General features: G+C 42.3%; 1 pseudogene; it reads left to right on the top strand.

The window, feature by feature from the left end:
* The first annotated feature begins 923 nt into the window (after window positions 1–923).
* LOC112825202 (LIM domain and actin-binding protein 1-like) lies at window positions 924–12,037 on the top strand (annotated as a pseudogene).
* Window positions 12,038–12,594: the final 557 nt, after the last annotated feature.

Here is a 12,594-nt window from a genome sequence, read left to right as displayed (position 1 = left end):
AGACCACACTTTGAGAATCCCTGCTCTGCAGAGGGATTGTGTAGGGATCTTTTCTAGCACCTACACTTTTTTTTAAAGTAGGCTCCATGCCCAATGTGGGGCTTGAACTCACGACCCAGAGATCAAGTATTGCATGCTCCACCAACTGAGTCAGCCAGGCGCCTCTCTTGGGGGAATCTTTTTAAAGCCATAGATTAATTTTGTTAGGGTTGGTTTCGTTAAACTAGATAATACAACCTATAAATCTAGTAATTAGGCTTGTGTAATCTGCAATTGGCTCATTATTCTAAAGTGTGATGATGCCTCCCTGTCAGGAACTCCAAGTCTTTCCTTTTTTTTAAGATTTTTATTTACTTATTTGACAGAGAGAGACACAGCGAGAGAGGGAACACAAGCAGGGGGAGTGGGAGAGGGAGAAGCAGGTTTCCCGCGGAGCAGGGAACCCGATGCGGGGCTCGATCCCAGGACCCTGGGACCATGACCTGAGCCGAAGGCAGACGCTTAACGACTGAGCCACCCAGGCGCCCCACTCCAAGTCTTTCCTAAGAATAACATATTTGACACTGAATGACTGATGTATGAATGACAGGTGCCAGTGTAAAAAATCTACATACTAACTACTAATTGAGCTTAATTTGACATTTACACAAAAGTAAACATAAATACATGATATACTACTTATTCCAACATCCCAAGTACCCTACACTCCACTTTAGACCACTAGGTGCAGTTAGTGCACAGGGTACTGCCTAAGAGAACAGCCCAGGAGGGGCCGCTAGGGTAAGTTGAATTGGGTCCCCTGAAAAGATATTCTGAAGTCTGAACATACCCACTCTTCACCGCCATACCTGTGAATGTGACCTTACTTGGAAACAGTTCTTTGGAGATGTCATCAAGTTAAGATGGGGTCATACTGGACTAGCATGGCTCTGAATCCAATGACCGGTGTCCTTATAAGAAGAGAGAAATCTTTGGATACAAAGATACAGAAGACACAGAGACAGAGGGGAGGAGGCCATGTGACCTCGGAGGCAGGGGTCGAGGTAGTGCATCTACAAGGCAAGGAATGCCAAGGGTGGGTCAGCCACCAGAAGCTAGGAAGAAACAAGGAAGGATTCTTCCCTAGCACCTACACAGGGAGCATGGCCCTACCAACGCCTGGATTTCCGACTTCTAGCCTCCAGCCCTGTGAGGGAATACATTTCTGTTCATTTGTTGTTTTAAAGTAAGCTACACCCAATGTGGGGCTTGACGCCACAACCCTGAGGTCAAGAGTGGCATGCTCTTCCAACTGAGCCAGCCGGGCGCCCCACTATTTCTGTTGGTTTAAGCCAGTTTGTTTGAGTTACAGCCGCAGCAGGGAACTAATAAAGGGCCCCATGTCTGAAGAGGTCTTTTGGGTCTTTGAGAAAAAGATCGGAGGGCAGGGCCGGGAAAGACAAATTCAGGCGCTGTGGCTCAGTTTTGTCTTTCAACAATCTACTAGCACAACTCTTAATTCTGGGTCACATTCTTTTTCTTCTTTTTTTAAGATTTTATTTATTTAATTGACAGAGAGAGAGACAGTGAGAGAGGGAACACAAGCAGGGGGAGGGTCAGAGGGAGAAGCAGACTCCCTACTGAGCAGGGAGCCCGATGCGGGGCTTGATCCCAGGACTCCGGGATCATGACCTGAGCCGAAGGCAGTCGCTTAACCAACTGAGCCACCCAGGCGCCTCTATCTGTCCACTCTTTGACAATCAAAGCAAAAATCTATTTTTTAAATCTATTCTTTATTGTGTATTTCAGTATGTTGGTTTGACTCTGCAACTCTGAGGCTTTAGTAAATATTTGTTTTCTAACCAGTGTAGGAGATGGGGAAGGTCTTCTAAAGGATACATAACATACAAAGACATTTCTGCATCTTAGGGAGAGTCCATAAAAGAGAATATCCTCTTTTATGCTGGATGTGTTGACTTAATTTTTTGTTTGTGTGTTGACTTAATTTAATGTATCTTATCCATAAATTTGAATAGAAGCACTCTGCAACTGATAAGAAATTTTAATTACTTTTTTTTTTTTTTTTGCTTAGGGTATTTCAAAACCACCAAAGTGTTCAGATGACTTCATTGTTTAGAATACATCACATCTAAGTGTCATTTGTTTGAATGAAAAAAAGCATTTAAACATATTTCATCAATATGATAGCCCAAAACAGAGACCCTATTTTTATATGGGAGATTTGAAGATATTAAATTATTTGTTCAAAGCAGGTTTTTAACACTGTATGTTAACTATACTGGAATTAAAATTAAAACAAACAAACAGGTTTTTAAGAAAAAGTGCCCAATCTCTGATGATCCGTGTGCGTGTGAAGTTAAGCTTAAGCATTTTATCAAAAAAAGTAAGTGAATTCAGATGAGTTCCTGTAAATGGTTGTAAGCTGACAGCCAGGAGATGGAGAGTCCCATGCTCCCTTGACTGAGCCAGCCACGTGCCCCTGGGATCTCTTATTAATTAATTTCCCTGAGTTCTTCATAAATTGATATGGAATTTTGATGGTTATACTATCTCTACTAGTAACATGCTCCATAAACGTGCCTGTGTTATAAAGTAGTACTTCTGTTTTTTTTTATCCCTAAACGAACCCTTTCAATTTACAAGATTTTTCTCATTCTAATACTGTCATTGAAAAAATTATGAGGGGTGCTGTGTGGCTCAGTTTGTACAGCATCTAACTCTTGATCTCATGGTTGTGAGTTCAAGCCCCACACTGGGCGTGGAGCCTACTTAAAAAAACAGAAAAAGAAAGAATTATGAAATGATGTACTTAAGCAAAAAGAAAAGCAGATGCAAAGAAGAAATAATAGCAAGCTCAGATTGAAAAAATATGAATTGTCTTCTATTGAAATAATTATATATAGAGAGAAAATAAAAATGATTTCTTGAATTTTTGACATACCCTATAGTGGTCTTTGATTTGAAATAGAAGTTTTTATAATTCTTAGAGGCATATATATTTTATAATATATAATACATATGTATATGTAGGCATATATAATAAATAATGCATATATACATATATAATTCTTAGAGGCATAAAACATTTTAACCAGGAATGAGGTTTAGCTTATTATTCATTCATGAAAGAACCCTACAAATTGAGAATATTTCAATAAATGATGTTAAAAGATAAACTGAGGTACATGAAGATTTTGAAGAGTTTATATGAGCCAGTATCAATTTGATTGGGCAGTGCCAAATGAAGAATGGTTAAGAGCACTGCATTGAGGGCGCCTGGGTGGCTCAGTTGGTTAAGCGACTGCCTTCGGCTCAGGTCATGATCCTGGAGTCCCGGGATTGAGTCCCACATTGGGCTCCCTGCTCAGCAGGGAGTCTGCTTCTCCCTCTGACCCTCTTCCCTCTCATGCTGTCTCTCATTCTCTCTCTCTCAAATAAATAAATAAAATCTTTAAAAAAAAAAAGAGCACTGCATTGAAAGGAGAAAAGCTTTTTTTTTTAATTAAAGATTTTATTTATTTATTTGAGAGAGAGTACGAGCAAGTGAGCGAGAGAGAAAGAGAACACAAGCAGGGGGAGTGGGAGAGGGAGAAGCAGACTCCCCGCTGAGCAGAGAGTTCGATGTGGGGCTTGATCCCTGGACTCCAGGATCATGACCTGAGCCAAAGGCAGATGCCCAACCAACGGTGTCACCCAGGCGCCCCATGAAAGGGAAAGGCTTTTATAGAGCATGCTAAAGCAAAGCAAGGAAATTATTTGATTGGCTATAGCTTAGAGTAGCCTTATTTGGGAAAAACTACTTGGATTTGTGATTAGTTGTTCTTAGGTGTCGATTTCTTAACCCTGAGGCTTTTACAGGGCTTGATTCTGGCTTAAGCTTCCATTTGCTTATGTAGGTTATCAAGATGTTAGAACCACCTCAGTCTAATGGGCTCCGTGTTTAATTACTTTAATGATGGTAATATTACATAAAATATCTGAAAATCATCTGCTCTTCTTTAACTGAAGAAGCATTTAGCTAACAGTTTGGGGTAAATGTTGTGAACATCTAAAAATTACAATGACTATAAAAATTGTGGCTACAAAAATACTATGTCACCAAAGGTAGGTCACTCCATGGTGGTTTCAATTTGCCTTTCCCTGATGGTTATTAGTGAGGTTGAGCATCTTTATAGCAGCATTATTTACAGCAGCCAAGATATGGAAGCAACCTAAGTGTCCGTTGATAGATGAACAGATAAGGAAGACCTGGTATTCATATGATTTCACTCATATGAACTTAAACAAAACAAACAAGCAAAAAAAAAAAAAAAAAACCAGAGAGAGATGAACCAAGGATCAGACTCTTAACTATGGCGAACAAACTAATGGTTACCAAAGGGGAGATGGATGGGAGGAATGGGTGAAATAGGTGATGGGAAATAAAGAGGACACTTATTAAGATGAGAGAAAAAAAACAGGGAGTCTTGTGTTGATGGAAACGTTCTGCATTTGACTGTATCAATGTCAAGATCCTGATCATGATATTATAAGCATAACAGGTAAAGGGAGTATGGATCTCTCTGTATTATTTCACAGCAACATGTAAATTTATAATTAGCTCAAAATAAAAAGTTTAATTTAAAAATATAAAATTAGGGGTGCCTGGGTAGCTCAGTCAGTTAAGCGTCTGCCTTCAGCTCAGGTCATGATTCCAGGGTCCTGGGATCGAGCCCCACATCAGGCTCCCTGCTCGGCGGGAAGCCTGCTTCTCCCTCTGCCTGCTGCTCCCCCTGCTTGTGTTCCCGCTCTCATTGTCACTCTCTGTCAAATAAATAATAAATAAAATCTTAAAAAAAAAGAAAAGAAAAAGAAAGAGAGAGAGATAGGTGGGTCACCCCTTGATTTTTGGCAAGCTGTGATGTAATAGGACCATATTCTACAAAGAGTTCTGATTTAAGAAGCTGAGTGAAGACCAATATTATTCAGATGAGGGAATACATGAGGAATTACTTAAAGAACATGGCATAAGAGTGTTTTCGTAATATGGTGATTAGGGAGGAAGGAATGCAAATTGGTTCATTATACTTTTAGTTCTAATTGTTTATTTAAAGATTTTATTTATTTATTTGAGAGAGAGCAGGAGCAGGGAGGAGAGGGAGAAGCAGACTCCCCGCTGAGCAGGGAGCCTGATATGGGTCTCGATCCCAGGACTGGGATCATGACCTAAGCCCAAGACAGATGCTTAAGCAACTGAGCCACCCACGTCAGGCTTCCCACTCAGCAGGGAGTCTGCTAGAGATTCTTTCTCTCCCTCTGCGTGCTCTCTCACTCTCTCAAATAAATAAATAAATCTTTTTTAAAAATTAAATTTTAAAATTTGAGATTGTTGTAGATTTACATTCAGTTGTAAGAAATAATACAGAGAGATGGTATGTACCCTTTACTCAGTTTCTGCAATGGTAACATCTTGCAGGACTATAGTACAGTATCACAGCAAGGATATTGCCTGATAGAGTCAAGACACAGAGCATTTCCCTCACCTCAAAGATGCGGCATGCAGCCATGTTGTAGCCACACCCATTTTCCTCAAGACCGTCGCCTCCTTCTTGAGAGCTTGTTTGGAGGTTCTAGCAGGGGAGCGCAGCTACTCGTATACCCTTGACCGAAGAACGGTCCTCTCCTCTATCGGGGAAGGTCGTCCTCTTCGACCGAGCGCGCAGCTTCGGGAGGGACGCACATGGAGCGGTGAGGGAGGAAGGGGACACCCGCCTAGCCAGCCAGATCAGCCGAATCAACCCTGGCGATCAATGGGGTGACAGATGTCGCAGCCAGATCGCCCTCACATCCGCCGTCGCCTCCTTCTTAATCCCTGGCAACTATTAATCTGCTCTTCATTTCTGTTTTGCCATTTCAAGATTATAGAAAAGATGGGGCGCCTGGGTGGCTCAGACAGTTAAGTGTCTCCCTTCGGCTCAGGTCGTGATCCCAGGGTCCTGGGATCCAGCCCCACATCAGGCTCCCTGCTCAGCGGGGAGCCTGCTTCTCCCTCGCCCTCTTCCTGCTGCTCCCCCTGCTTGTACACTCTCTCTCTCTGTCAAAAATAGATAAAATCTTAAAAAAAAAAAAAGATTATAGAAAAGAATCATATACTATATAACCTTTTGGGATTTTTTTTTTTCATACAGCATAATTCTCTGGCATTTCATCCAGGTGAGATGTGAACAATCTTCTTCTTATTTTTTTTTTTGGTGAACAATCTTACTTAATTTAAATTTCCTTATCAAAAGGCCTATCAATACCCAGTTCCTCAAATACCCTTTGAACTAGCCTTATCATTCTGTTTGCTCCCTCCCTGATGAGTGGACAAAAACCTTCTCCCTGTGTTCAGACACATTACTTTTTTTTAAAGATTTTATTTATTTATTTGAGAGACAGAGAGAAAGAGTGAGCACAAGCAGGGAGAGCAGCAGAGGGAGAGGGAGAAGCAGACTCTCTGCTGAGCAGGGAGCCTGATGTGGGACTCAATCCCAGGACCCTGAGATCATGACCTGAGCCAAAGGCAGACGCTTAACCGACTGAGCCACCCAGGCGCCCCTTTTCCCTATGTTGGTTCTCTATTTGTAGGAGTCATATATATGTCATAAATAAATATATACATTGTTTAAGTATAGTTGATGCACAATGTTACATTAGTTTCAGGTGTACTGCATAGTGATTGGACAAGTCTACACATTATGCTGTGCTGTAGCTACCAGCTGTGCAACAGCTGGTTGGTGTTCCCCATGCAGTACCTTTCATCCCCATAACTCATTCATTCCGTAACTGAAAGCCTGTACCTCTCACTCCCCTTCGCCCACTTCGCCCATCCCCTCCCTGCCCCTCCCCTCTGGCAACCACCAGTTTGTTCTCTGTATTTATTTCCTGCAAGAGTCAGATTTTTGACTTTTTGAAAATAATACTTTGATGTAATTACATATCCAGTGCCTGCTCCCTAGAGAGAGTTTCCAGTTGGCTCAATGTTTTTTTACTTAGAAAACTTGTATCTAGTAGAAAAGATCAGATCACCTTTTCTCTCCTACAGCCAGAATAAAAATGTAATTTGCTTTGAGTTTCAAAGTTATGATAAGAAATATGTTCTCTCTCCAGTGACAGGTTATTTCTGTGAGATTTGGGGGTGAGTTAAGAAGAAAGAAATTTTTAAATAGCATTTTTATCCTATGCCACTGGCTCACTTTTTACTTTTTAAGCAATGATTCCAACAGCATATCAGTGTACAGATTTACAATTAATTGGTCAAAAAAAACCCCATGGGTATTTCAGACTTCAATTTTTTGCTTCTAGTGAGAAGCAATAGTTTATGATAGAGATCATCACTTAATAGAAAAGGTATGTTTTCTCAGATGAGAAGATTAGAAGCCACTTAGTCCACTCCACTGTTTTGGAGCAGGACTAAAATAATCTTTTTTTAAAAAACCAAACGAGCAACAACAGAAGTTTATTATGGGAAACCTCAAAATACACATGAATAGAAAGAATGGGGTAACAAGCCTCTATGTAACTGTCATTTAAATTCAATATATATATATATATGTATATATATATATTTTTTTTGACAGAGAGAGCGAGAGAGCGCATGCTCAAGTTGGTGGTGAGGGACAGAGAGAGGGAGAGAGAGAATCCTAAGCAGGGTGAATAAAATCAGTATTAGTAATATTTGGCTAACTTTGTTTCATACATACCCATCATTTCCTCCAACTCAGTAAATCCCAGACATCATATAATTTCATCCATAAATACTTCAGTATGTATCTATAAAAGATAAGACACTTTTTAACATAACAGTCCCCTTATCACACTGAAAAAATCGTAACAGTTCCTTAACATAATCTAATATCCAGTCAGTATTCAAATGTTCTCCAATGTCTCAAGCATCTTTTTTTTAAGGGGCAGAGGGAGACAGAGAATAGCAAGCAGGCTCCGCACCCAGCATGGAGCCTTACGCCAGGCTCAGTCTCACTAGCCTGAGATCATGACCTGAGCCAAAATCAAGAGTTGGACACTTAACTGACTGAGCCACCCAGGCGCCCCTCTCAAGCATCTTTTTACAAGTGATTTGAAACAGGATCTAAACATGATCTGTTGTGTATATTTGATTTTTTCTTTTTTTAAAATACCATTTATTTTTGAACAGCTTTATTAAGGTAAAGTTGACATACAAGTACATGTTCAAGTGTACAATTAGATAATTTTTGACATATTATTCACCTGAGAAATTATCACCACAATCAAGATCGCCATCACCCCGAGTTTCCTCATGCCCCCTTGGTAATCTCGTAATCCTGCCCTTCCAATGTCCCCACAGACGCCCATCCCCAAGCAACCACTGATCTACTTCCCATAGATTCGTCTGCATTTTCTAAAACTTCTTAAAAATGGAATCATGCAGGGGTGCCTGGGTGGCTCAGTCGAGCATCTGACTCTTGATTTTAGCTCAGGTAGTGATCTCATGATCTTGAGCTTGAGGCCCGCGTCAGGCTTTGCACTCAGCGCAGAATCTGCTTGAGACTCTCTCTCCCTCTGCCTCCCCACCCTGCTCTCTTGCTCTCTCTCAAATAAATAAACAAATCTTTTTAAAAAATAGAATCATATGTGTTCTTTTTAGGTGTGGTTTCATTCCCTCAGCATAATTATTTTGAGACTCATAATGTTGTCATATGTATCAATAGTTCATTCCTTTTTGTTGCCTAGTAGCATTGCATTGCATGGACATGTCACAATTTGTATATCCATTCACTTGTAGATGGATACTTGGGTTGTTTCCATTTTTTAGCTTTTACAAATAAGGCTGCTATGGACATTTGTGTAAAAGACTTTGTATGTACATGTGCTTTCATTTCTCTTTGGCAAATACATAGGATTTGGATCAGTGGGTCATAGGGTAGGTTCTGTTTAACTTTCAAGTAACTACAAAATTGTTTTCCAGAGTGGCTGTATCTGTTTACAGTCTCTCCAGCAGGAGTATGAGAACTCTGATGCTCTGCATTCTCAGTAACATTTGGTATGGTCGGTCTTTTAACTTTAAATATTCAAATTTTAAACATTCTAACAGGTGACGTCCCTGTTTTCCAACCACATTTCTATTTAAGGCCAGATCGTCTTTGTCATCTTTAAACAAACAACACATTGCAACAGATTGAATGCAAAAGCAAATATGAGAATCTATCTTCTATTAGATCAGACATCAGAGACTTGCCAAAATGTAAAAGTGTCATCCTTCTCACTTTTTTTTTTTGTCTTGGAAAATAGAGTTGTTTCTATAAAAATATAATATAAATGGGCTTACTATTCTTTTCTAAATTAAGATAAAATTCCTCTCCCGGGGTGGATGCTTTCTCCATGTGGCAGGGCTGTAACTGTTCATAGCTCTCTGGAACGCCAGGGGACCAGGAGCAGCTTAGAGTTTTAACTTTCATTTTACAAATAACAACATGTTTGGGGTGCCGGCTGGCTCCGTTGGTTAAGCGTCTGCCTTTGGCTCAAGTCATGGTCTCAGGGTCCTGGGATCGAGCCCTGTGTCAAGCTCCCTGCACAGTGGGGGTCTGCCTCTCCCTCTCCCCCCTGCTCCTGCTCTCTCTAACAAATAAACAAAATCTTGAAAAACAAACAAAAAAACAAAGAACACATGTTTAAATGTTTCAACAGGCAAGTTATAACTAGCACCTTCTTTTTTTTATGATTTTGTTTTATTTATTTGACAGAGACAGCAAGAGAGGGAACACAAGCAGGGGGAGTGGGAGAGGGAGAAGCAGGCTTCCCGCTGAGCAAGGAGCCCGATGCGGGGCTTGATCCCAGGACCCTGGAATCATGACCTGAGCTGAATGCAGATGCTTAACTGACTGAGCCACCCAGGCACCCCGCACCTTACTTCTTATTCTTCTAGAACACTGAAAATCTTGCCCAGCCCTTCAGGAGGGGGATCCTGAAAGTGGTAAAGAAGTGGGAGAACCCAGTCCTGGAACAGAGTCTCACGCAGACTCCCTGTGATCAGCAGCGCTGAGGTCAGACTCGGAGGCAGCCATCCTCCCGGTGAAGAGGTGAGAAACTCTGCCTCTGAGGCCGAAGCTGACCATGAGGAACGAGTCCACCCCAGACCTAGGCTCAGACCACCTCCTGAAGCCCTTGCTCAGTGTCCATATCCCTGCCTTGAGGGCAGTGAGCGTCTCAAAGACCACGCGAAAGAAAGTAAAAAAATGGAAACTTGTCTAGGAGAATCCAGGCATGAAGTAGGAAAACCTGAAATCAGTGAAAACACAGAAGGAGCAAACAAAATAGAGAAACACAATGTTCCACTGAACAGCCTTAAGATGATGTTTGAGGAGAGTGAACCAACTCCAATCAAGCAGATTCTTCGGGCCCAGAGCCGCAGGGCAGGTGGAAGGAGGCTCTCTGGAAACAGCTCTTCTCCAGATGATGTGGAGATAGGCCCAGGTCAGTTGTCTCTTCCACATTCAATGCAGAGAAAAGCAAGAGCGGGTGAAATCTGGACTTACAACACCTGTCAGAAACCTCCATCAAGGATTGAATGGCCAAGCACCAGGCAGCTGTGTCCAAGCAGAGCAGTTCTGCCAACTCTACAAATGACTTGAGAGCCAACGGTGGTGAAATCAAAACTCATAAATTGGAACAAAAGGAGAACGTGCCCCCAGATCCTGAGGTCTGGCATCTCCCATCAGGTTGGAGAAAAGGTGTCTGCCACTGAGAACAGCCTGGCAGTCCGTTCTGCCCCTGCTGAGGATGACTCCGTAATTCCCAGGTCAAAAGTGAGGTCCAGTGGCCCGTCCATCCCAAGCCACTAAATCCAGATGCTAGAGCCTCCAGCCTCTCTGAGAGCTCTCCTCCCAAAGCAGTGAAGAAGTTTCAGGCACCTGCAAGAGAGACTTGTGTGCAAGGTCAGAAGACAGTCTACCCGATGGAGCGTGTCTTGGCCAACCAGCAGGTGGTCCACGTCAGCTGCTTCCGTTGCCCCCACTGCAACAGCAGACTTAGTCTGGGAGCATATGCATCTTTACATGGGAGAATCTACCGCAAGCCTCACTTCAACCAACTCTTCAAAGCTAAAGGCAACTATGATGAAGGCTTTGGGCATAGACCACACAAGGATCTGTGGGCAAGCAAAACTGAAAAGGAAGGGACTTCAGAGAGGCCAGCCCAGCTTCCAAATGCAGGGGGAGATTCCTCAGAGCCCAGGGCTAGAATATTGCTAAGGTGGGTGTGCTGACAGCAAGTATGGAAGCCAAGGCCTCCTCTCAGCCAGAGAAAGACTAGCCAGCTGAAACCAAGAAGCTGAAGATCGCCTGGTCGCTGCATGCCCCCCCACCCCAAGAACTTGGTAGTTCAGGAGGGACCTTGGAGGAAGGGATCAAAGTCTCCTAGCCTAAGTGACCTCCTGAGGATGGAATCGGCAAGCCTGAAGCTCCCGAGGATGTAGATCTGGATGTGAAAAAGCTAAGACGATCCTCTTCACTGAAAGAAAGAGGCCGCCCATTATCTGTAGCAGCTTCATTTCAAACCACTTCAGTCAAGAGCCCCCAAAATCTTGTCCCCACCCCCCATAAGGAAGGGCTGGAGCATGTCAGAGCAGAGTGAGGAGTTTACAGGAGGAATGCCAGCAGAAAGGAACCAAGTGGAAAACGCCAATACCTCTGAAAAGAATGGTAGTGTGGGAAAAACAACTTGGCAAAAGCAGGAATCCAGAGGAGGGGAGACAGGGAGAAGGGAGATCGTGGTTTTGAGATGGGGAGTGAGAATCTTCTAGAAAATGGTGCAAACTTAGATGAGATGACAGAAACCTCAAACAGCACTCTCCACTAGAACCCAAGTCTACAAATTGGTCCAGCTTTGCAAAAAATTCCCTACCCAGAGTCAGAAATCCCAGGACGTGGGATTCTGGGAGGGAGAAGTCGTCAGAGAGCTGTCTGTGGAGGAACAGATAAAGAGAACTTGATACTATGAGGAGGATGAGGAATGGCAAACTGCCAATGGTGTGCGGCATTGAATTGGTGTTCGTGTTAGTGAGCCCCTGACCTCACAGTGATGCACGTACACAGGCATCAGCATAAACTGTAATGTACGTGGGAGTAATTTTGGAAGAGTTCTTGCTTCAAAACAACCCCATGCTGCAGCTTATGTGAACCAATTTTAAGTGCTAGAGATAACATTCCTTCAGTCCTCCACTTTAGCCATGATGGTATACACAAGGTGCTTTGAGGTCTTCTGGTGAGGGGGGCACTATGCCAGCTGATATAGTCCAGACTCCGCTGTATTCCCAAAAGGCAATACAAAAATAGGTGATTAGTAGCACACTGTTACACTAAAAATTCAATCATGGAATTAGGGAACATGCAGAAGGGGTTTAGGGACCTAAACATTATGACTGAATGCACTTTAGTATAAAGGGTACAGTTTGTATATTTTTAAATGAATACCAATTTATTTCATATTCATCTGTTAAGAGATCAAATATTTAATCTTTAAAACATTTTTTAGGTTAATTTTCTTACTCTGGTATATGTGGGAAATTTATTGCTCTGCATCCCATTGTCTAAACCACCT

The sequence above is a fragment of the Callorhinus ursinus genome, unplaced genomic scaffold, assembly GCF_003265705.2.
Source record: "Callorhinus ursinus isolate GAN/ISIS: 27379988/994484 unplaced genomic scaffold, GSC_fseal_2.0 scaffold12, whole genome shotgun sequence".
In the NCBI taxonomy this organism is placed as follows: Eukaryota; Metazoa; Chordata; class Mammalia; order Carnivora; family Otariidae; genus Callorhinus; species Callorhinus ursinus.
The sequence above is the reverse complement of the archived record's forward strand: the minus strand, read 5'-3'. Positions and strand labels throughout refer to the sequence as shown.